Source organism: Thalassophryne amazonica, chromosome 13 (genome assembly GCF_902500255.1).
Source record: "Thalassophryne amazonica chromosome 13, fThaAma1.1, whole genome shotgun sequence".
Classification (NCBI taxonomy): Eukaryota; Metazoa; Chordata; class Actinopteri; order Batrachoidiformes; family Batrachoididae; genus Thalassophryne; species Thalassophryne amazonica.
Genome location: NC_047115.1, coordinates 33,101,147 through 33,125,462, shown reverse-complemented (window position 1 = coordinate 33,125,462; position 24,316 = coordinate 33,101,147). Strand labels below are relative to the sequence as shown.

The following is a 24,316-nucleotide window of genomic DNA, read 5'->3' as shown; positions in this document are numbered from 1 at the left end:
AAATGTTCTGGAGTTATTTGGTAATAATGGCAAAAATTGTGACAAAGGTCAGTTTCCGTTTGTACAGGCAATAAAAAAACACTAAAGTCGCTCCAATTTCAGTAAGAAATGATGCAAATGTACTTTCTCTAGGGGTTGGTAAGGTTAGACCTTACTTGTGTGAAGCGCCTTGAGGCAACGTTGTTGTGATTTGGCGCTATATAAATTAAATTAATTGAATTGAAAGAGAGTCATCAATTTCCCTCCGTAAGGGGCGCCGATCCATCATGGGTTCCTTCCCCAGCCAAAACTGGTCCCTGTTTACATCTGGGTTGAGTGGGACAATGCAGGAGAAGTGTCTTGTCCAAGGATGCATTGTGAAGATCATAACGAATGGAAAAAAAATACTGTAAATAAAACACAAGATAAATACTTTTATATTGCCAAGCTTAAAACTGCTGCTCTTTTAACTTTGTGGCAACCATAAAGCTTCAGTTCAATTTATTTCATTTATATAGTACCAAATCACAACAAAGCTGCCTCAAGGCGCTTCACACCAGTAAGGTCTAAACTTAACAACCCCTAGAGCAAGCACAGGCAATGGTGGAAATAATGCAGAAGATAACTGAAACAATCGTGCAAATGGTGATACAAGCACCAAGGTTGGCACAAATACTCCTTAGACATTGCTCTTTTGAACAAACCGACTGGCCACTTGAATTTTCAGTAGGTGGCCAGGTAGGGGTCAATTGAAGAATTACACAGGGGTCAAAATTAAAAATGCTGAAATCATTTTGAAAACTACACCATGTTATTTGTGTGATCGTAAAGATTCCAAAAAGGTATAGATTGGGCTATCTATGACTGAATGATTAGGAGTTATGGGGTAAAAACAGCAAAAATGGTCAAAGGTCAGTTTCAAATTGTACAGGGGTTAAAAGTTAAAGTTGCTCCAATTTTGGTAAAAAATGATGCAAATTATTAGTTGAGGTAACAGGGTTTTAAAAAGGAATAGTTTGCACCATGTATCATGCTTAGTTATCATGTTAATCAGTCAATCAATTTTATTTATATAGCGCCAAATCACAACAAACAGTTGCCCCAAGGCGCTTTCTATTGTAAGGCAAAGCCATACAATAATTACAGAAAAACCCCAACGGTCAAAACGACCGCCTGTGAGCAAGCACTTGGCGACAGTGGGAAGGAAAAACTCCCTTTTAACAGGAAGAAACCTCCAGCAGAACCAGGCTCAGGGAGGGGCAGTCTTCTGCTGGGACTGGTTGGCGCTGAGGGAGAGAACCAGGAAAAAGACATGCTGTGGAGGGGAGCAGAGATCAATCACTAATGATTAAATGCAGAGTGGTGCATACAGAGCAAAAACAGAAAGAAACACTCAGTGCATCATGGGAACCCCCCAGCAGTCTAAGTCTATAGCAGCATAACTAAGGGATGGTTCAGGGTCACCTGATCCAGCCCTAACTATAAGCTTTAGCAAAAAGGAAAGTTTTAAGCCTAATCTTAAAAGTAGAGAGGGTGTCTGTCTCCCTGATCCGAATTGGGAGCTGGTTCCACAGGAGAGGAGCCTGAAAGCTGAAGGCTCTGCCTCCCATTCTACTCTTACAAATCCTAGGAACTACAAGTAAGCCTGCAGTCTGAGAGCGAAGCGCTCTATTGGGGTGATATGGTACTATGAGGTCCCTAAGATAAGATGGGACCTGATTATTCAAAACCTTATAAGTAAGAAGAAGAATTTTAAATTCTATTCTAGAATTAACAGGAAGCCAATGAAGCGAGGCCAATAAGGGTGAGATATGCTCTCTCCTTCTAGTCCCTGTCAGTACTTTTGAATTAACTCAAGGCTTTTCAGAGAACTTTTACAGTTCCCTTTTACAGTTTAACTTTTTGACATATGTTACAGGGTAACATATGTCACATGTCATAGAATCCAATGGACGTTGACCTTGTTTGACCTTTACTTTGGAGACCAAACATTCAACACAATCAAAACTATTCCATTTATTAATCCTATTAGCTCAACCAATAATTTGTATCACTTTTTACCAAAATTAGAGCAACTTTAACTTTTGACCCCTGTACAAACTAACACTGACCTTTGTCACCATTTTTGCTGTTTTTACCCCATAACGTCTGATCATTCAGGCATAGATAGTCAAAACTATACCTTTTTGGAATCTTTACGATCAGACAAATAATGTGGTATACTTTTCAAAATGATTTCAGCATTTTTAATTTCGGCCCCTGTGTAATTCTTCAATTAACCCCTACCTGGCTGCCTATTGAAAATTCAAGTGGCCAGTCGGTTTGTTCAAAAGAGTAATGTCTAAGGAGTATTTGTGCCAACTTTGGTGCTTGTATCACCATTTGCACAATTTTGCTCTAAATATTCTCTTTGCCGCTGCACTAAAAGAAAAACTCCCTCTGATAATTTGACGAAGAAACCTCAAGCAGACCAGACTGAAAGGGGTAACCATCTGCTTAGGCCATGCTACTGGCACAGTTGACAATACAAATACACAGGAAATGATTGCTTTATCTCCTTCCTTAAAACAATCCTGCATCAGCAGATCACCACAAATTAAATAATTCATCACATTTGCACAGTCATGATTTTCACCACATTGATCAGTTCATCGCTCTGTGTTTTGTACCAAATGAAGTCAAAATAACTGTGGAAAAAACAACATACTGAGTTTGTTGTACTTTTTAATTTATTATGCAACAATTCTGTCTATTCTTCACAATTTCAAAAGACAACTCAATAGAAATATACAAATTTCACAAGTATAATCAATTCTCTTGAGTTATTTAGCTTATTGCATAAAAACGATTTCCACAGTACAAAAGTTCAGCTATTTTAAGATGGTGAAAAAGCCAATGTCAATACCCAGAGGTGTTTCAAAAGACTTTGGGGGGAGGGCTGAGACAAAAGAAACCTGTGGGGTCATTGCAGACACCCCTACACCACATCACCCCCCTCCCACACACACACACACACACACACACACCTCCAAGGGCAGCAATACCTCTAAGGACAGCCATCATCCTGGTGTTGACTGCCCCCCCCCCCCTCCCAGTTTCATTTCAAGCTCCAATCCCATAAAGTGATGCCATGACAATACACATTTCTCAGTTTGGGTTCTGCCCACTCGATGATGATGTCAGATTGAGCTATAATCCTTTCAGTTTTTCATAGCACTGGAAAATCAGTGGGGCAGTGACTGCTATTAAGTCAAGGTTATGCTAGTACTCTTGGGCCCACACTTGCCACCTTCCCGCTCTCTAACTTTTATGCCTCCTCGACCAACATCTCCGACAATGCGAGTCAGCTGATGGCAGCAGTAACTCTGACTTGCTACGTCACAGAGAAACATGTCAAATGTGACATTTGAGAATTTACATATACCTTGCAAGAATGGAAATTTTGCATTGTGTTCTTTTGTAATAGTGTTAATTTTTATGACTTGACTGCTTCCTTGTCTTGATTTGGGTATCATCATTGGCTCTCTTAATGTGATGTAACAGAAGTAGTCATTACCTTGGTGATGGCCATATTGGCTACAAACATAGCGGTGGTACAAGTAAAGTACAGTTTATGCTTGTGTGCTGTTATTTAATCACATGTGGGTTGTATAAGTTCCTTCAGACTATTGTAATTTACACGAGACATTAATCGTAATTCGTGCTGAACATGGGTTAACCCTCTGGTTAAGACATGCAAACAAACTTGGGCGATATCTTAGCAAAACATCATAGCTTTTATTTTTTCTGTTCATTTGAAATTAAGCTTTCATTGTCTCTATGTCCCAGTGGTGCTCTACTGAAGTCATATGAACAGATTTCACTCCATGTTCTCAGAAAAGACCAATGTTATTCCACACAAGCTATTGGACGTCATATTGCGTAATTTGTTTGCAGTGGTGGGAACAGATAACCAAAAAATTAACTTCAATAACAGATAATCAGATAACTGAAAAGTTATCTTCGATAAAGATAAAACAATAAACCACCCAAAAATTTATCGGAAGTTACAGATAACCGATAACAGATAAATTCTAATATTATCTCTGGCACATTTACAACTACTAGTAAAATAAATTTAATAGCTTCTAATAATATTAAAAATAACAGACCCAGACAATAAGACCATACTTTTTTCTTTCAACAGTCTGCCCCTGCTGGAAGCTCTACAGCGCTCCGAGCACAGAAAGAGGCACCCCGAGACCCAAACAATGAGACCACACTTTTTTCTTTCAACATTTGGCCGCTGCTGGAAACTCTAGTTTATTACAGCCCTCCCATCACAAAAGCAGTCTGAAAGTAGCCATAAAGCCAGACCTGTATCAATAATAAAGGTTCGGTCATGCAGAGGTCTTGAAAAATAAAGTCATATTGACTTATGGTTTTGATTTATAAATAACATTAATACCGATAGAATAACTCCATTAATGTTAATTCTGTCATTTGTACAAAGTTAAAATATAACATATATCTTTTAATGTTGAATAATGCACTAATTCTGGGGTTTAACAGAGACAGATCGCAAAGGATTCTGGGTAAAGGTGCCTGTTAAACACTGATTGGTTCAGTCATTCATTATGTAAACCAACACGTTAATGTGACGTCTGTTGTGTGTTGGTGTTTAAATGTGCTTTTGTTAAATATTCCATTTTTTTATTTGTAAAAACAGGCATTTTTACAGAGCTCGGGATGTCATCGCAAATTTTTTTGCATGTTTTTTTTTTTTGCATTCTTTTTTTTTCTTTTTTTTTTGCATTCTCTCTTTACAACATTCATTTGATGTTGTAAAACATACTTTTCCTTTGTCTGCAGAGGATTGAGATGATTTTTATACAAGCAGTTATCTTCTGTTTGCAAAGGTTATAACTGTGTGTTTGGTACAAAACTTTTAACAGGTGGGTGCTGAACTAATTTTAAAAATGCTTATCGCTGTTCAGCTTTGTTTATTGTTTTAAAAGTTATCGGACAAAAATTAATCGGAAGATAATTAGTCTGATGATGGTCTTTAAAGTTATCTTAAAAGATAATCCAATAATGAAAACGTTATCTTCGATAGTTATCTGTTATCGGATTATTGGGACTGTGCCCACCACTGTTTGTTTGTAGCATTCCAAAGTCTCTTCTACCACATGAGATGACGTTAGAGCAGAAATGACATAGGGCCTGACAACCTGGATGTTGAGGGCCGAGCTCTGAGGCTTTCTACCGCTTTCATTCTCAGTGCAGGGATAGCATCAAGTGGGGTCATCGCTGCCAACCAAAATGCAACATACCTGCTTTTGCATTTATCATTGCCACTTTTTTTTTTTTTTAAATAAATGAATGTATGTATGCGTGTACAACAGATGTCGTTGCTGGAACATTGGTGTCTGTTAAGTAATAATAATTCCTAAATCGGGTATTTACTTTAAATTGCTTAAGTATTTGTGTGCATGAATCGCTACATGGGATCTACTCCCTCAAGCACTTTTGTATAGAATTTTTTTGGGAGTCAGATTATTCCCAGTGCATAAAACCACAACTAATTTGCATTACATCACCATAGATTGAATGATACAGTTTATCTCAACAATTGTTGGCATGTTGCTAAACTACAATGAGGAACCATTTCATCTGGGTCAAAATGCAAAGAGTTTTTTCTTTTCTTTTTTGGTCATTATCTTTGGAAAAATTCCTGACTGGGGTTTCTGAGTAATTTTACATTTGAAGTCACAACAGTTACTGAAATGTGGCCGTGATGTTGAAATTGTTTCTTGTTACTGAAATGTGGAAAGAAGCAATTTCATTGACGGCTAAGCTTAAAATGGTCATTTTCTGAAAAATAGTTGGGTCAAATAATGTTTGTGTCTGATCAATTTGAGCCTCAGATGTGCTCTGTAGCCTTAGGGGTTTAGATGTGTGTAGCGGGTAAATTGTGTTGTCTTTAGTCATTATCATGGTAATATGACAGCTTCCAAGAATAATTAACATGTCTATGGCCTATAGGCACTTGTATCTCGCCGATAATTTGACACCAAAATGAAGTCTGTACAATCAGCAGTTTGCTATGCATATTTTTGGAAATGGAGAATTGAAATGAAGTTTCTGATTTCTGATAACATGATTGACAATTTAAAATTCCACCTGAGGAAATGACTCAGACAAAAGGACTTTGACAATAATTGTCAGTGACACTTGAGTCCAAAACTAACTTTATAAGTCTGATCACATATCAAGCTCCCTAGCATCATTCATTTCATATTTAAAACTCGATGGGTTTCATTCCCCCACTCTTTTTTTAATTTTGCATGTGGTGAAGACATTTGATATGACCAGTAGTTGGTATTGATGATCTACTCATTAACGGGCCAAATCCTGCAGCCTGATAATAATTATGCCCCAGTGACATAACGGGAGGGGGTTTGAAGGGAACAGCAGAACACAAAATGTGCTTAATTATAAGTGATACTCTTTGTGATGCTGATGGCAAACATTCTTAGTGACCCATGCTGGTGTCATTTGTTCTGAGATTCAAAACCAATTTGCTTTTAGCCATAGATTTATAGGAACAAATTTGAATGGAGAAAAATGCTGATTAATTTGTGTGTGGTAAGTTGGAAGTTTGTCGTTTGCAGAGCTTACATGGGATCAGTACAAAACAAAATCAAGGAACCCCTTCCATATAGCATACAGTCTCATGCAGAATCAGCACTTAAAGCTAATGTGCTCTGACACCAAGGATATTTCACTACGCTTAGCGAGATTTGCAGTAATGATGGAAACAAAGTATCAGTGTTGGGCTTTCTGATGGATAAGTGTCATGTAAAATGTTTACATATACAGCATGTGGACTCCTTCTTACACAAACATGAATTCAGCAGGCGATAAAGTATGTCATGCTATAGAATGATTTCTTCCCTCTCCTCCTTAACACCTTCAAACCAACATTCAGGACTGGAAACAGGCAGAAGCATAATGGAGAAAAAAAAAAACACAAAACAGACGTAACATCAAGGACGTATAAACAGGAACATACAGTACCTCTTTGGTCAAATTATATGTTATTATACACACATTTTGAGAGAACATCATGACCTGAATACCTGTTACAATACAAAACTGGATGTCAAGCTGCTTTGTACTTTTAAAGGAAGAAAAATGTGAATTGCTTCTTGTTGGTTGTTTAAAACATTTCCATTTAGATGAAGAGCATAAACGTACAGGGGGAGACCTCTTTCTCCCCACTGCATCCTCCAGGAGGACCACAAGGTGGTTCCAGGTCCCTCTGGAATTTTCTAGCTCTACCTCTGGATCACTTCCGAGTTGGACCTGACAGAACACCCATGTTGAAGGCCTTCAGGCAAATTCAAATATGAATTATCTTCAGTTCCATAAATCCAGGCTTCCGTTTCTCACAAACTATTCCAAAACCATGTAGAGAAAGTTGTAGCTTGCAAAGAATTTGACACCAAAACATAAGACTGCAGTTTGTGAGATATGAAATAAAATCCATAAAAACATGAACACACAGATGGATAGATGGGCCAAATTACATGTATATATTTGGCTTTCATGTCTTTTTAAGATGTACTATATATTCCACCAATCTATCCATCTGTGTGCTCATATTTTTTCTGTATTTTATTTCATATCTCATAAACTGCAATCTTTTTCATATATATATATATATATATATATATATATATAAAGTGAGCACCTAATTTGATTGTTAATTTTTCCAGCACGTGTTAAATTTGTGATTTGAGGATATACAAATACAATTTGATGGGATGATTATTATTATTACTATTATTACTGTATAATTATTATTATACAGTACATCTGGAAAGTATTCAGTGCTTCACTTTTTCTGCATTTTATGTTGCAGCCTCATTCCAAAATGGATGAAATAAATTTTTCCCCTCAAAATTCTAAACACAATACCCCCTAATGACAACATGAAGGTTTTTGAGATTGTTGCAAATTTATATATATATATATATATATAATTTTTTTTTTTTTAAACCACTAAGTTATCGCATGTACATAAGTATTCACAGCCTTTGCCATGGTTTATCTTTCAGCAGGACAATGACCCTAAGCACACAGCCAAGATATCAGAGTGGCTTCAGCACAACTCTGTGAATGTCTGAGTAGCCCAGCCAGAGGTCAGACCTGAATCTGATTGAACAACACTGGAGAGATCAGAAAATGGCTGTGCACTGATGTTCCCCATCCAACCTGGTGGAGCTTGAGAGTTGCTGCAAAGAGGAATTGGCAAAACTGGCCAAAGTTAGGAGTGCCAAGCCTGTGACATGATATTCAAGAAGACTTAAGGCTGTAACTGCTTCCAAAGGGGCATCAACAGAGTATTAAGCAAAGAGTGTGAATACTTACTTACAGTAGTGTTCAGAATAATAGTAGTGCTATGTGACTAAAAAGATTAATCCAGGTTTTGAGTATATTTCTTATTGTTACATGGGAAACAAGGTACCAGTAGATTCAGCAGATTCTCGCAAATCCAACAAGACCAAGCATTCATGATATGCACACTCTTAAGGCTATGAAATTGAGCTATTAGTAAAAAAAAAAAAAAAAAGTAGAAAAGTGGGTGTTCACAATAATAGTGTGGCATTCAGTCAGAGTTCATCAATTTTGTGGAACAAACAGGTGTGAATCAGGTGTCCCCTATTTAAGGATGAGCCAGCACCTGTTGAACATGCTTTTCTCTTTGAAAGCCTGAGAAAAATGGGATGTTCAAGACATTGTTCAGAAGAACAGCGTAGTTTGATTAAAACGTTGATTGGAGAGGGGAAAACTTATACGCAGGTGCAAAAAAATTATAGGCTGTTCATCTACAATGATCTCCAATGCTTTAAAATGGACAAAAAAAAAACAGAGACGCGTGGAAGAAAATAGAAAACCATCAAAATGGATAGAAGAATAACCAGAATGGCAAAGGCTTACCCATTGATCAGCTCCAGGATGATCAGAGACAGTCTGGAGTTACCTGTAAGTGCTGTGACAGTTAGAAGACGCCTGTGTGAAGCTAATTTATTTGCAAGAATCCCCCGCAAAGTCCCTCTGTTAAATAAAAGACATGTGCAGAAGAGGTTACAATTTGCCAAAGAACACATCAACTGGCCTAAAGAGAAATGGAGGAATATTTTGTGGACTGATGAGAGTAAAATTGTTCTTTTTGGGTCCAAGGGCCACAGACAGTTTGTGAGATGACCCCCAAACTCTGAATTCAAGCCACAGTTCACAGTGAAGACAGTGAAGCATGGTGGTGCAAGCAACATGATATGGGCATATTTCTCCTACTATGGTGTTGGGCCTATATATCGCATACCAGGTATCATGGATCAGTTTGGATATGTCAAAATACTTGAAGAGGTCATGTTGCCTTATGCTGAAGAGGACATGCCCTTGAAATTGGTGTTTCAACAAGACAATGACCCCAAACACACTAGTAAACGAGCATAATCTTGGTTCCAAACCAACAAAATTGTTTTTGAGCCTGCCCAATTCCCGGACCTAAATCCAATAGAGAACTTTTGGAGTGACATCAAAAAAGCTGTTTCTGAAGCAAAACCAAGAAATGTGAATGAATTGTGGAATGTTGTTAAAGAATCTTGGAGTGGAATAACAGCTGAAAGGTGCTACAAGTTGGTTGACTCCATGCCTCGCAGATGTGAAGAAATCATGAAAAACTGTTTATACAACTAAATGCTAGTTTAGTGATTCACAGGATTGCTAAAAAAGCAGTTGGAACATAATAGTTTTGAGTTTGTAGCGTCAACAGCAGATGCTACTATTATTGTGAACACCCCCTTTTCTCCTTTTTTTTTTTCTAATAGCCCAATTTCATAGCCTTAAGAGTGTGCATATCATGAATGCTTGGTCTTGTTGGATTTGTGATTCATGTCATTATTCATTCATAATGATTCATGTCATTATGGGGTGTTGTGAGTAGAATTTTTGAGGGGGAAAAATGAATGTACTCTATTTTGGAAGAAGGCTGTAACGTAAGAAAATGCGGAAAAAGTGAAGCGCTGTGAATACTTTCTGGATGCACTGCATGGGAAGACCCAGGACATGCTGGAGAGATTATATTTCCAAACTGGCTTGGGAACGCTTTGGGATCCCTCTGGAAGAGTTACAGGACTTGGCCAAGGACAGGGAAGTGTGGGATGAGCTGCTTGATCTGCTGCCACTGTGACCTGGACCTGGATAAGTAACTGAAAATGAATGAATGAATATTACTTCATGTTTTTCATGCTTTTTCTGCTACTTATAGGGGTCTGGGTCATGGTTGCAGAAGACCAAGCAACTCATCCCACACTTCTCTATTCTCATGCCCTCTAACTCTTCTGAGGGATTTTGAAGCATCCCCCAGCCTGTCGGGAAATATAATCCCTTCAGTGTGAGCCCCCTCTGTTTGACATGCATGAAAATCCTCCCTTGGGGGACAATCACATGGGGCATCCCCAGCAGATGCCAGAAACTTCTCCACTGCTTCTTTCGATGTGCAGAAGCAGCAGCTCTTCTCAGTTCCTCCTGGCTGTGTGAACCCAGATACCCGGCGGAGGAACCTCATTTCCACTGCTTGTATCTGCAATTTTGTTCTTTCGTCATTCCCAAAAAGCTCATTGCATAGACGATAGATAGGATAAACTGGTAAATGGAGAATTTCACCTTTTGGGTCTGCTTTTTCTTCAACAAAATGGTGGAGCACAGCATCAGATGCAGTACCAATCTATCGATTTCACTCTCCATCTTACCCCCACTCGTGACCCCCACACTGAACTCCTCTACTTGGGGTAGTAACTATTCCCTGACCCAGAGCAGCCAATCCACTCTTTTCTGACAGAGGACCATGGTCTCACATTTGGAGGTGCTGATTCTGATCCCAGTTGCTTCACACTCGGCCTCAGACTTGTCCTGTGCACATCAGAGGTCACTGTCTGATGAAGCCAACAGAACAATCTCACCCAAAAACAGCAGAGATGTAACCCTGAGGTCACCGCACTTATTTTTCATTCATCTTACCTGAAAAGACAACACCGAGATGGGTATGGTTCCTTTTATTCAATCCATAAATTACACAACTGTAGATCTGGTCTGGTCTGGTTACTGACCTCTACTGGTGGTTGGCTCTCACTGCGGTATTGTATCACTTCCTGTTCCGGAGCACAGCGGTGTTTTGCTGTATCTGTTAGCTGTTTAATCTGCGCAGTTAGATTGATCTAGTTAACTAGATAACGATTTGTTTCACAGTGTAATCTTCATGTGCCTTAACTAAAGCACTCCCTCTGCTGAATCACCTCTAAATTATTTACACATTATTCACTTTGCGTGTTTTTAGGAATCCGCTAGCTTAGCACAGCTACTAGCTCTTAGCTCTTAGCCAGTTTAGCATGGCGGCTTCTCCTGTCTCTCCCGCACGTTTCTGCTCTGGGTGTGAAATGTTTAGTTATTCCTCGGCCTCCTTTATCAGTAATGGTACTTGTAATAAGTGTAGCTTATTTGTAGCTTTGGAGGCCAGGCTGGGCGAATTGGAGACGCGGCTCTGCACCTTGGAAAATCCTACAGCTAGCCAGGCCCCTGTAGTCGGTGCGGACCAAGGTAGCTTAGCCGCCGTTAGTTCCCTCCTGGCAGATCCCGAGCAGCCGGGAAAGCAGGCCGACTGGGTGACTGTGAGGAGGAAGCGTAGTCCTAAACAGAAGCCCCGTGTACACCACCAACCCGTTCACATCTCTAACCGTTTTTCCCCACTCGGCGACACACCTGCTGAGGATCAAACTCTGGTTATTGGCGACTCTGTTTTGAGAAATGTGAAGTTAGCGACACCAGCAACCATAGTCAATTGTCTTCCGGGGGCCAGAGCAGGCGACATTGAAGGAAATTTGAAACTGCTGGCTAAGGCTAAGTGTAAATTTGGTAAAATTGTAATTCACGTCGGCAGTAATGACACCCGGTTACGCCAATCGGAGGTCACTAAAATTAATATTGAATCGGTGTGGAACTTTGCAAAAACAATGTCGGACTCTGTAGTTTTCTCTGGGCCCCTCCCCAATCGGACCGGGAGTGACATGTTTAGCCGCATGTTCTCCTTGAATTGCTGGCTGTCTGAGTGGTGTCCAAAAAATGAGGTGGGCTTCATAGATAATTGGAAAAGCTTCTGGGGAAAACCTGGTCTTGTTAGGAGAGACGGCATCCATCCCACTTTGGATGGAGCAGCTCTCATTTCTAGAAATCTGGCCAATTTTCTTAAATCCTCCAAACCGTGACTATCCAGGGTTGGGACCAGGAAGCAGAGTTGTAGTCTTACACACCTCTCTGCAGCTTCTCTCCCCCTGCCATCCCCTCATTACCCCATCCCCGTAGACACGGTGCCTGCTCCCAGACCACCAACAACCAGTAACAATCTATTTAAGCATAAAAATTCAAAAAGAAAAAATAATATAGCACCTTCAACTGCACCACAGACTAAAACAGTTAAATGTGGTCTATTAAACATTAGATCTCTCTCTTCTAAGTCCCTGTTAGTAAATTATATAATAATGGATCAACATATTGATTTATTCTGCCTTACAGAAACCTGGTTACAGCAGGATGAATGTGTTAGTTTAAATGAGTCAACACCCCCGAGTCACACTAACTGCCAGAATGCTCGTAGCACGGGCTGAGGCGGAGGATTAGCAGCAATCTTCCACTCTAGCTTATTAATTAATCAAAAACCCAGACAGAGCTTTAATTCATTTGAAAGCTTGTCTCTTAGTCTTGTCCATCCAAATTGGAAGTCCCAAAAACCAGTTTTATTTGTTGTTATCTATCGTCCTCCTGGTCTTTACTGTGAGTTTCTCTGTGAATTTTCAGACCTTTTGTCTGACTTAGTGCTTAGCTCAGATAAGATAATTATAGTGTGCGATTTTAACATCCACACAGATGCTGAGAATGACAGCCTCAACACTGCATTTAATCTATTGTTAGACTCGATTGGCTTTGCTCAAAATGTAAATGAGTCCACCCACCACTTTAATCATACCTTAGATCTTGTTTTGACTTATGGTATGGAAATTGAAGACTTAACAGTATTCCCTGAAAACCCCCTTCTGTCTGATCATTTCTTAATAACATTTACATTTACTCTGATGAACTACCCAGTAGTGGGGAATAAGTTTCATTACAGTAGAAGTCTTTCAGAAAGCGCTGTAACTACAAGTAGGTTTAAGGATATGATTCCTTCATGTTCTCCAATGCCATATACCAACACAGGGCAGAGTAGCTACCTAAACTCTGTGAGTGAGATAGATTATCTCGTCAATAGTTTTATATCCTCATTGAGGACAACTTTGGATGCTGTAGCTCCTCTGAAAAAGAGAGCCTTAAATCAGAAGTGCCTGACTCTGTGGTATAACTCACAAACTCGCAGCTTAAAGCAGATAACCCGTAAGTTGGAGAGGAAATGGCGTCTCACTAATTTAGAAGATCTTCACTTAGCCTGGAAAAAGAGTCTGTTGCTCTATAAAAAAAGCCCTCCGTAAAGCTAGTATATCTTACTACTCATCACTAATTGAAGAAAATAAGAACAACCCCAGGTTTCTTTTCAGCACTGTAGCCAGGCTGAGAGAGTCAGAGCTCTATTGAGCCGAGTATTCCTTTAACTAATAATGACTTCATGACTTTCTTTGCTAATAAAATTTTAACTATTAAAGAAAAAATTACTCATAACCATCCCAAGGACGCATCGTTCTCTTTGGCTGCTTTCAGTGATGCCGGTATTTGGTTAGACTCTTTCTCTTTCTCAAGGAAGCCCTACCATTAATTAATGCTTTGATCTTAAATATGATCAATCTGTCTTTATTAGTTGGCTATGTACCACAGGCTTTTAAGGTGGCAGTAATTAAACCATTACTTAAAAAGCCATCACTTGACCCAGCTATCTTAGCTAATTATAGGCCAATCTCCAACCTTCCTTTTCTCTCAAAAAATCTTGAAAGGGTAGTTGTAAAACAGCTAACTGATCATCTGCAGAGGAATGGTCTATTTGAAGAGTTTCAGTCAGGGTTTAGAATTCATCATAGTACAGAAACAGCATTAGTGAAGGTTACAAATGATCTTCTTATGGCCTCAGACAGTGGGCTCATCTCTGTGCTTGTTCTGTTAGACCTCAGTGCTGCTTTTGATACTGTTGACCATAAAATTTTATTACAGAGATTAGAGCATGCCATAGGTATTAAAGGCACTGCGCTGCGGTGGTTTGAATCATATTTATCTAATAGATTACAATTTGTTCATGTAAATGGGGAATCTTCTTCACAGACTAAGGTTAATTATGGAGTTCCACAAGGTTCTGTGCTAGGACCAATTTTATTCACTTTATACATGCTTCCCTTAGGCAGTATTATTAGACAGCATTGCTTAAATTTTCATTGTTACGCAGATGATTTTCAGCTTTATCTATCCATGAAGCCAGAGGACACACACCAATTAGCTAAACTGCAGGATTGTCTTACAGACATAAAGACATGGATGACCTCTAATTTCCTGCTTTTAAACTCAGATAAAACTGAAGTTATTGTACTTGGCCCCACAAATCTTAGAAACATGGTGTCTAACCAGATCCTTACTCTGGATGGCATTACCCTGACCTCTAGTAATACTGTGAGAAATCTTGGAGTCATTTTTGATCAGGATATGTCATTCAATGCGCATATTAAACAAATATGTAGGACTGCTTTTTTGCATTTGCGCAATATCTCTAAAATCAGAAAGGTCTTGTCTCAAAGTGATGCTGAAAAACTAATTCATGCATTTATTTCCTCTAGGCTGGACTATTGTAATTCATTATTATCAGGTTGTCCTAAAAGTTCCCTGAAAAGCCTTCAGTTAATTCAAAATGCTGCAGCTAGAGTACTGACAGGGACTAGAAGGAGAGAGCATATCTCACCCATATTGGCCTCTCTTCATTGGCTTCCTGTTAATTCTAGAATAGAATTTAAAATTCTTCTTCTTACTTATAAGGTTTTGAATAATCAGGTCCCATCTTATCTTAGGGACCTCGTAGTACCATATCACCCCAATAGAGCGCTTCGCTCTCAGACTGCAGGCTTACTTGTAGTTCCTAGGGTTTGTAAGAGTAGAATGGGAGGCAGAGCCTTCAGCTTTCATGCTCCTCTCCTGTGGAACCAGCTCCCAATTCGGATCAGGGAGACAGACACCCTCTCTACTTTTAAGATTAGGCTTAAAACTTTCCTTTTTGCTAAAGCTTATAGTTAGGGCTGGATCAGGTGACCCTGAACCATCCCTTAGTTATGCTGCTATAGACTTAGACTGCTGGGGGGTTCCCATGATGCACTGAGTGTTTCTTTCTATTTTTGCTCTGTATGCACCACTCTGCATTTAATCATTAGTGATTGATCTCTGCTCCCCTCCACAGCATGTCTTTTTCCTGGTTCTCTCCCTCAGCCCCAACCAGTCCCAGCAGAAGACTGCCCCTCCCTGAGCCTGGTTCTGCTGGAGGTTTCTTCCTGTTAAAAGGGAGTCTTTCCTTCCTACTGTCGCCAAGTGCTTGCTCACAGGCGGTCGTTTTGACAGTTGGGGTTTTTCTGTGGTTATTGTATGACTTTGCCTTACAATATAAAGTGCCTTTGGGCAACTGTTTGTTGTGATTTGGCGCTATATAAATGAAATTGATTTGATTTGATTTGATTTAGATACAAGGCTCAGCTGGTCTCCATAAACAATTAAATAGATTCCATTTAGGTCACATATATAATTCAGTGGATGCTCTGATGAATGTTAGTATAACAGCAGAAACGGTTGTTAAATTATTGTATAACTTATATAATGCACTGTTACGGAACATGTTCCAAGATAAGGAAAAAAAAACACTTTGGGTGGCGCCAAAGCGCAAGAAATGGGAAGGAGCAAAATGACGGGTTAATGCGCACAGAGAACCTCTGTGCGGCTCAGACTCCACATCCTACAGATGATGTGAGAATTTCTTCCCCCCCACCCTCCAGGTTGGATTTGCCACCTGTCAAGCAATGGTAGCAGACCGCGCCGACTTCTCGTGGAAGACGTTTTCCCACGTTCGCCTGGAAAAAAAGAAACACGAAGAACTTTGCTGCTGCGTAAAGTAAACGCGTAAAACCCCTCGGCTTTTGGTGATTCGAATCCGAGCCTCTGCGCGCCCAGGAGGCTCCGATCCCTCCTCATGTGAAGATTAGATGGTTGACAACGCCTGAAAGACAGAGATCAGGATTAGTTTTTTTTTGTTTGTTTGTTTCAGCACACCTTCGTCTCTTCATATCTGCATCTTGTCCTCTGAATATTTGCGCAATGACCTTTGCTGCACTTGGATTACAGCGAACTCGCCCGTGAGGTAAGGACGACTTCATTACGCTCACTGCTGAGTTTTGGTGGTGGGATTAATTAAATAACTGCATCAGAGAGAAATCCTCATCCTGAATACTGAAGTTTCTGCTTGGAACGTGTTACTGGAGCGCGCTACGTGCGCCAACCCTATAAATAGTACCCGAGAACGACGCACATGTAGGTTTGTGGGAGTGAGTTATTATGCTTTATGTTGTGTAGATTTACACGCGGATCGTGCCCCGTTTACACCCACATACCACCTTATCTACAGTGGCGAACCGACGCTCCAAACGCGCGGAGAGTGCTTGAAGAATGTGCACAAAAAACGAACGGTACTTCTGGCATTTGTGTTTTAGGTTGCGCAAATCTGGTATCAGCGTTAATTATGGTGCGTGTGCTTTATTAGAGAGGAAAAAAAAAACAAAACGTTTTTCCTCATGCATGGATAATCTGACCGTTTCGGGGTGCAACAAGGATTGTGTCCATCCCATACATAATTTCATTCAGTTTTCTGGTGAATGATTTGTCTATAAAACGTAAAAAAATAAAGTAAATCATGGGCATCAGTTTCTCTGAATCAATGGGGACACCACCAAAATTATTTTTGTAAATAATTTGCCAGCCCAAGCAAGTTTATTTTAAATCTAAATACACTGACTATCTACAGTTGCAAATAGCCTTAAGTCTTGTAAAGCATTTTCAAATTGCTTTAAACCACTTTAACTTTGATTTAATTTCTCCAAATTACAACTTTCATGCCTATAAAAGTGTTTAAACCAGTCATGGAAAACAGACAAAGATCAGTCAGACTGTCTTGATAGGCTGAAAGTGATGAATTCTAAACTGATAAACCATTTCAGCTGGACACAGTGACACACTGTTATTCATTTGAACTGTGCAAAAGCAGGGGCAGCATGGTGGCTTCATGGTTAGCACTGTTGCCTCACAGCAAGAAGGTAAGTGGATCAATTCCCACCTGCGGCCTTTCTGTGTGGAGTTTGAATGTTGTCCCTGTGTTTGCGCGGGCTCCCTCCACGTTCTCTGGCTTCCTCCCACATCCAAAGACATGCAGGTTAGATGGATTGGAAATTGGAAATTATCTGTTGGCGTGCATGCAGGTGGCCCTGCGACAGACTACCGTCCTGTCCAGGTTGTACCCTGCCTCACGCCCCATGACTCCTGGGATAGGCTCCAGCACCCCCCCCATACCCTTAATTGGAGTAAGCGGTTGAAGGTGTGTGTGTGTGTGTGTGCGTGCGTGCGCGCCAAAGCAACAAGTCCGGTTTCATCTTTGATGGCAAAAGGTAATGTGAAGGTTTACTGGAGATCAACAAACTGATATGAGTATCGCAACTTCACAGCACAGACCTTCAAACACCATGAAGAATCCCAAAAGGGCTTTAGACTGGCACTGAAGTGAGCATTCCAAATCCCAACTGTTTGCATTTCCTAAATGGGCATCAGAACAAATTCTGAGCAAACACATGACCTACATGTTTTCTTTCCTGCCCTCCAACTTATTTGTGTCCATCTCTACAGGGCACCAAGCTACTATGGGCCCAAAGGAACAAAATCCTTCATAATTTGTTCTAGTCCATGCCCCAGAATTTGGAAACTGTCTGTGGATCAGTGTGGTTCTATGAGATGTTACCTCAACTCAGTAAACTAGCAAACAGATACTTGTTCAGTATTGGGCCAAGACACTTGTGTTTTGTAATTAGCTACCCCACTGGATATGGAAAAATTCACCAGGAAAAATGCCCTGCAAAAAGGTGCCCTTGAGCAACATTGCTAATCCCTAAGTTGCTCATGGTGTGTGCAGTTGGTGATCTTGCGTGGCAGCACCCTGACATGGCATGAGGCTTTGTAAAGCACTTTCAGTGTCTGCATCAGATTGAAATTCACTCTATAAATTAAGTCCATTTTATATTCTTATTATCTGGGCTTGAAGCATAAAGTTGTATTGAAATAGTGGCAAGATGAGGTCTTCTGGAAGGATTCAGTTTGATACATAAATGTATCTGAAGTGTTTCTGTAATGCAGGATATGTTCCATATTCTGAAAGTAATGACAAAATAAGAGGGTTGTCCCAAACAGTTTTTTTTTTTCTTTGCCACTGATAATGATCCAAGCCATTTAATCTTGAATATATGCCAATCCAAGTCCTGATCTGATACTTGTATTTTCTGAGATATTACACTCACACAGGGCACATATACTGTATTGTTGGCAATTCAACAGCTCTGCAATGCATACAAAAATCTCCAATTAAAGCTGCTTCTTAATTTTGTTTTGTTTTTACTTTTTAAAGTAAGCAAATTGCATTTTTGATATGGCTCATCAATTCCACTTAGTCTTGCATTGTAGTAATGTTCACTTCAAAGAAAGGGGTATGTGATGATTATGGTGTTAATTCTAGTAATATTAGTTAAAGGTATATGAATAACATTTTAAACAGTAATGTAGCAGTCCACATCTATTTTGTGTAAAGGTTTGGTGGCTTCATGGTTGAACTCCCTCTGTGCTCTGAGCTTTTCTGTCCCTTGTTTACATTTTCAGTCTGACAGCGCATGCATGTTTCGTGCACAAGATTTTCATGTTTAGTGCATGAGTCTTTCCTTGTGAAACTGTTGCCCCTTCCCAAAAGACAGCAACACTCATGACTACTCATCTCACCAGCTGTGAGTTGAGTAGGAGTGGGTTTTTTTCTTCAAGATGGCAGGTGGTACCTGTACTTCCAAAAATATATATCCTGAAATCACATTTAGGTGCTCAAATGCTTTTGATCAAGAACATGGTTGGACCAGAATTCACATATACCTGGCTATTCCTACACAGAGAACTGCTAAATGAGTTCAAAGGCTCCAACTGCCAATCATTTTACTCTATGTGGAGGAGGGATGGAGGGCGACAGGGAGGGAGGAGTGGCTCCTCTCTCCTAAAATGGCCAGCCACACTGCTGGTGAGCTAGCAAACATTGAACAGAGGAGTGGCCATGACCAACATCAACACGTGGTTTCTGAAACAGACCACAGGTGGATTGGGTGAAACTCGTGTTTCATAAAAGTGATTGTGATCAGTGAAAATATGCCTTCACCCAGTCCGATCCTAATCTTTGACACTGGATTGACAAATCCATATGAGATACAAAAAAATCACCAACAACTTACCTTTGCTACAGGTTTGGGCAGTATCCAAGAAATGTGCAGGGAAGGCTTTAACAGGATGTGTTCATCAGTCTAGAGTTAGGCCAGTTCTAGCCAGAGGCTCACATTTGAGAAATGAGAGATGAAGAGCAGCTTGGTTCCGGCCAGCCGTGCTGCATTGATATTCTGACTATGTCCTGCTCCATAGGCAGCCCATTGTCATGGTTTGCTCAGTGGGACACAATCTGATGATGGAGGGGGCATGAAAGAAGGTTGAAAGGAGCTAAAGGTTCATATATTGAAGGTTAAAAACACAGTACATGTTGATAATGCCCGAAATGCCATCATCTTCTTTTAACAGGTTTTACTTGCTCATTCCAGATATGACAGATATTTGATATATATATATTTTTTTTCCCAGTTGTCACGCAAAGATAACTTGGAAAAGAAAACAAATTTCAACACTGCATGACGTAAAGGCCACAGCACCAACAATGTCAGGTGCAACGGTGCCATGCTGTGCAGCCACTCAGCCTCGAGAAGATTCATGGTCAGCCAAGCAGTGAGATTTATCTGTCGTGTGCGCATGAAATTGCAATGCTCTGCAGTATTCCATCTCTGGGTTGGTGTAGGGAGAGAAAGAGACGTATAGTCACCATTGCTTTGTGGAATAGAGAAGTAACAGACGGCCGTTGTGCATGACAAAGTATCAAAAGCTAATGGCTGTATGCGCGCTGTCAAGTTGAAGTTATCAAAAAAGTAATGGTTTTGGAAAAAGTAGAACAGAAATAAGCGAAAGGGGAGTGATGAAGAAATCCATCTTGGCAGTCAATTGTCAAATGCTTCTGTATGTTTAGGGAGGGACATGGATGTTATTATGGGGATGTGTGCACGTTAAGAGTGTGTACACTCTCGGCTTAGTCCTGATTACTTTTGATTTTCTGTATTCCGACTAAAAGCTGTGAAAATTAGTTCAAACCTCTTAACATAAGTAAATTTTTGGTAAATTCTCTCATTTGGAGAGAAAATACCAGGAATTTGGTGCTTTGGTGCAATGTACATCTTCAGTGGATGGTAATTGAGAGTGTTGTAATTAATTGATACATTTGATCATCAATCAAAATACATATGCCTTGATCGAACTGGATACTGAGCTTTCAGCTCAGATCAGGAAATCCTTATTAATAATTTACGTTATGACATGATGGATAAAATGGTCAATTAAGTTTAATTAAAGGATTGATATCATGACTATGGCTTGAGTGTTGAGTGTCGGTTTGTCCTTTAAGCAAAGAGTCAGTGGTTCGATCCCTGACTAATCCTCGTCTGGCGTTGCATCCTTGAGCCCCAGATTGATCTGTGCAGGCCAACGTGGTATAAAGCCCAGATAAGTAGGGAGGGGGTTACTGTCAGAAAGGACATCTTAAAGCCAGAACAATAAAATGCATTGAGCTCACACAGAAGTAGCAAAGAGATGATGAGGAACTATTAAATATCATCATAAAACAGTCATAGATGCTGACTTATAGGGCATTTTCTTTCACCATCTGAATTGACTCGTTGTGTAATATGACCTACAAATTCAGGACACATTTCCCCTGCTTAGTCCGGAGTGGTGTAAATTTAGAGCTAAAAGCTGGTTACCTGCAGCAGGTTGTTCTCTAGTGGAGCCTGACCAGCTGCAGTGGACAGATGCTGGAGCAGAAAGCAGTATAGAACTCTCCACTGAAGCATGAAGGGAGGCCAGGATTGCATAAATTACCTCAGCATGACAACACCAAGAGTCTCCCAATTAATGGGAAGTAAACTCGAAATAAGAAACTATGCACTCCAGATCAGGTACTTCTTTTGCCTCTTTATGTCTCTCATGGTCTCAAATGCCATTTCTACTTCCATCCTTTCTCACATATGTGTCTCTCAGATGTTTGTGCTCTGTTGCATTATGTGAAGTAAATGATGTGAATGTTGGACACATACACACACACATGCAAACAGAGGTGCTGCAGCCGGGAGCACATTCCGGTATTACAGAGTAAAACGGAAGGTCACAGTGAAATGAAAAGTAAGGATGTGCAATTTGTTTTTAGTGCATCACATGCTGTTATTTCTCAGTATGTGAAATATGTTTAAAAATTACATTTATTTAGATTTTGTTAGGCTTTTATGTCCACCAAGGATGTAATAAAATCATCACGTTTATTGATTTGTCTCTCTGTCTGTTAGCAGGATTACATCAAAAGTACTGCATGGATTTTGATTAAATTTTCACCAGAGGTAGATATTTGGCCATGGGAGACTACATTAAATTTTGGAGGTGATCCGGATTCTGGATCAAGATTTCCCTATATGCGTTGAAGGATTACTTCAAAACTACTTCACACATTCTCTTCTTTACCGGCAACAGTGGACTGAGTGGCCATCAGGACCCTTTGATAAGCAGCAAGGCTTCATAAATTGGTTGCAAACAAAAGGTCTAGTTTGCAAGACCAAACATCTCTACTCTGTCATCATTCCTCACTCACTCACTCATCTTCAACCGCTTATCCGGGATTGGGTCACGGGAGTAAACATTCCTATTTAACCTAACATATAAAAGAATAAAGCTGTAAATATGTTAAAAGATGTCATCATAGTTCAAATGTTTTGGGGTGATCTTTTAACTCGGGACAAACATTAAAACATGCTCATTATTTATTTTGAATGCAAACACCACTGTAGCAACCAGAAGTTCCGTCATTTTTGTACTGCTTATCTGGGTCCAGTTGCAATATCAGTAGACCAAACTCATCCCACATGTCCCTATCCGCCAAATTTTCTAACTCTTCCAGAGGGATCCTGAGGCAACATAAACTAACCAGCTAATTTATGTTACTAGTTGGGGCGGTAACAACTCAGAATAAACTACTTCCTGCCACCATGGAAGGGGCAAAAACTTTAAGTGTTCAGTTACACAGACTCTTTCAGTTCAGAGCTTAACATGCACATATTCACTAAATGTAAATAAACTTCCCATTATGCAGTTAGCCACTTACCTTAGCTCAGGTGTCCTCCTCTGTTGTTGCTGTCCAGTGACTGGTTAGAGCTGACTTAGAAAAGGCCCTTCTTCTTCTTCTTAATCAGATGGCAAACCAGGTATGTAAATGAAGTCTATTTAAATTTATTTTCATATATATAGCGCCAAATCACAACAAAGATGCCTCAAGGCGCTTCACACAAATATGGTCTAATCTTACCAACTCCCAGAGCAAGCACACAGGTGACAGTGGTAAGGAAAAACTCACTCTGATGATTTGAGGAAGAAACCTCAAGCAGACCAGACTCAAAGGGGTGACCCTCTGCTTGGGTCATGCTACAGACACAATTTACCAAACAATTCATAAAATGAATATACAGGAAATGTTGCCATGCACAGCATGGGAGGGTTACAGAAACAGACACCACACCCATCTCTGAATGGAGTCACACCTCAAATGAAGAGAAAAAACAGACTCAAGCCTCAGAAAGACAACAAATATAGTATAATTTGTCAGCATTAAGCAACAAGAAAAACAGAAGAATTACTAAGGTGATCACTGGCCACTAGCCCTAAGCTTCACTAAAAGACCCAGAATTTAGATAAAGTTGAGGTCGTGGCCTGCTCTGTTTCCTAATAAAATTAATTTAAGAGTAAAAAGCATAGAAACATACTATGCCACTATGTTAGCCATACGAAAGGTAAAATAAGTGCATCTTAAGTATGGGCTTGAAAGTCTCTACAGCATCTGACTGTTTTATTGATGCAGGGAGATCATTCCACAGAACATGGGCACAATAAGAGAAAGCGCTGTGACCCCGCAGACTTTCTATTTACCCTGGGGACACAAAGTAGTCCTTCACCCTGAGAATGCAAAGCCCGGGCCGGTACATAGGGTGTAATTAGGTCAGCTAAGTAGGGAGGTGCCAGTCCATGAACAATTTTATAGGCTAGCAGCAGAACCTTAAAATCTGATTTCACAGGGACAGGAAGCCAGAGAAGAGATGCCAAAAGGCGTTGTAATGTGGTCAAACTTTCTGCTTTATGTCAAAAGTCTGGCAGCAGCATTTTGAACTAATTGGAGACCCCTACCCTTAATGCTGGACTGTGGTAAACCAGAAAATAGAACATGGCAGTAGTCCAATCTAGAAGAGACAAATGCATGGATCAGGGTCTCAGCATCAGCCATAGATAGGAGCCATCTCTGTGGAATGATATTTTTTAAAAGCAGACTGCAGTGGCTCAAAAAGATTATTCTCAGTAATTTGGTCCACGAGCTGCTGTGAAACCACCTTTTCCAGAATTTTAGAGCAAAATGATAGATTTGATATCGGCCTATAGTTTCTCAATACACAAGGGTCAAGATTAGATTTCTTAAGTAATGGTTTAATAACTGCAGAATTGAAACATTTAGGAACAGATCCAGAAGTTAATGAGAGATTAATAATTTCCAGCACAGTCGGCCCAAGAGTGGGCCACAGGTCCTTAAACAGTTTTGTTGGTATAGGATCAAATAAACAGGTTGTGCTTTTTGTAGATGTTACGTGTTTCGTCAGCACGCCCAGTGAGATACTGTCACATTCTGTAAATCTAGGTAATACCTCAGTGATGGTACCCACCTCAATAGCAGGGTGTGGTGGCTTGGTTAAGGCATGCTGGGATACCTTTAACCTAATGTCTTGTATTTTTTCTCAAAGTAATCCAAGAAATCTTGTGCTGAAGTCTAAAACATATTAATTGATTTGGAAATGTTCATGAATCTGTCCCCTGAAAG

The 24,316-nt window shown here is 40.0% G+C and overlaps 1 protein-coding gene across 3 annotated transcripts in view; it reads left to right on the top strand.

Annotated features, from left to right (window-relative positions):
- The first annotated feature begins 15,933 nt into the window (after window positions 1–15,933).
- Window positions 15,934–24,316, top strand: part of pcdh15a (protocadherin-related 15a) — a 707,751-nt gene continuing 699,368 nt past the window's right edge. For all 3 annotated transcript variants that reach the window (XM_034185498.1, XM_034185497.1, XM_034185496.1), the window contains exon 1: window positions 15,934–16,390. The gene's annotated coding sequence lies outside the window, so the exon portion shown is untranslated. The remainder of the gene's footprint in view (window positions 16,391–24,316) is intronic.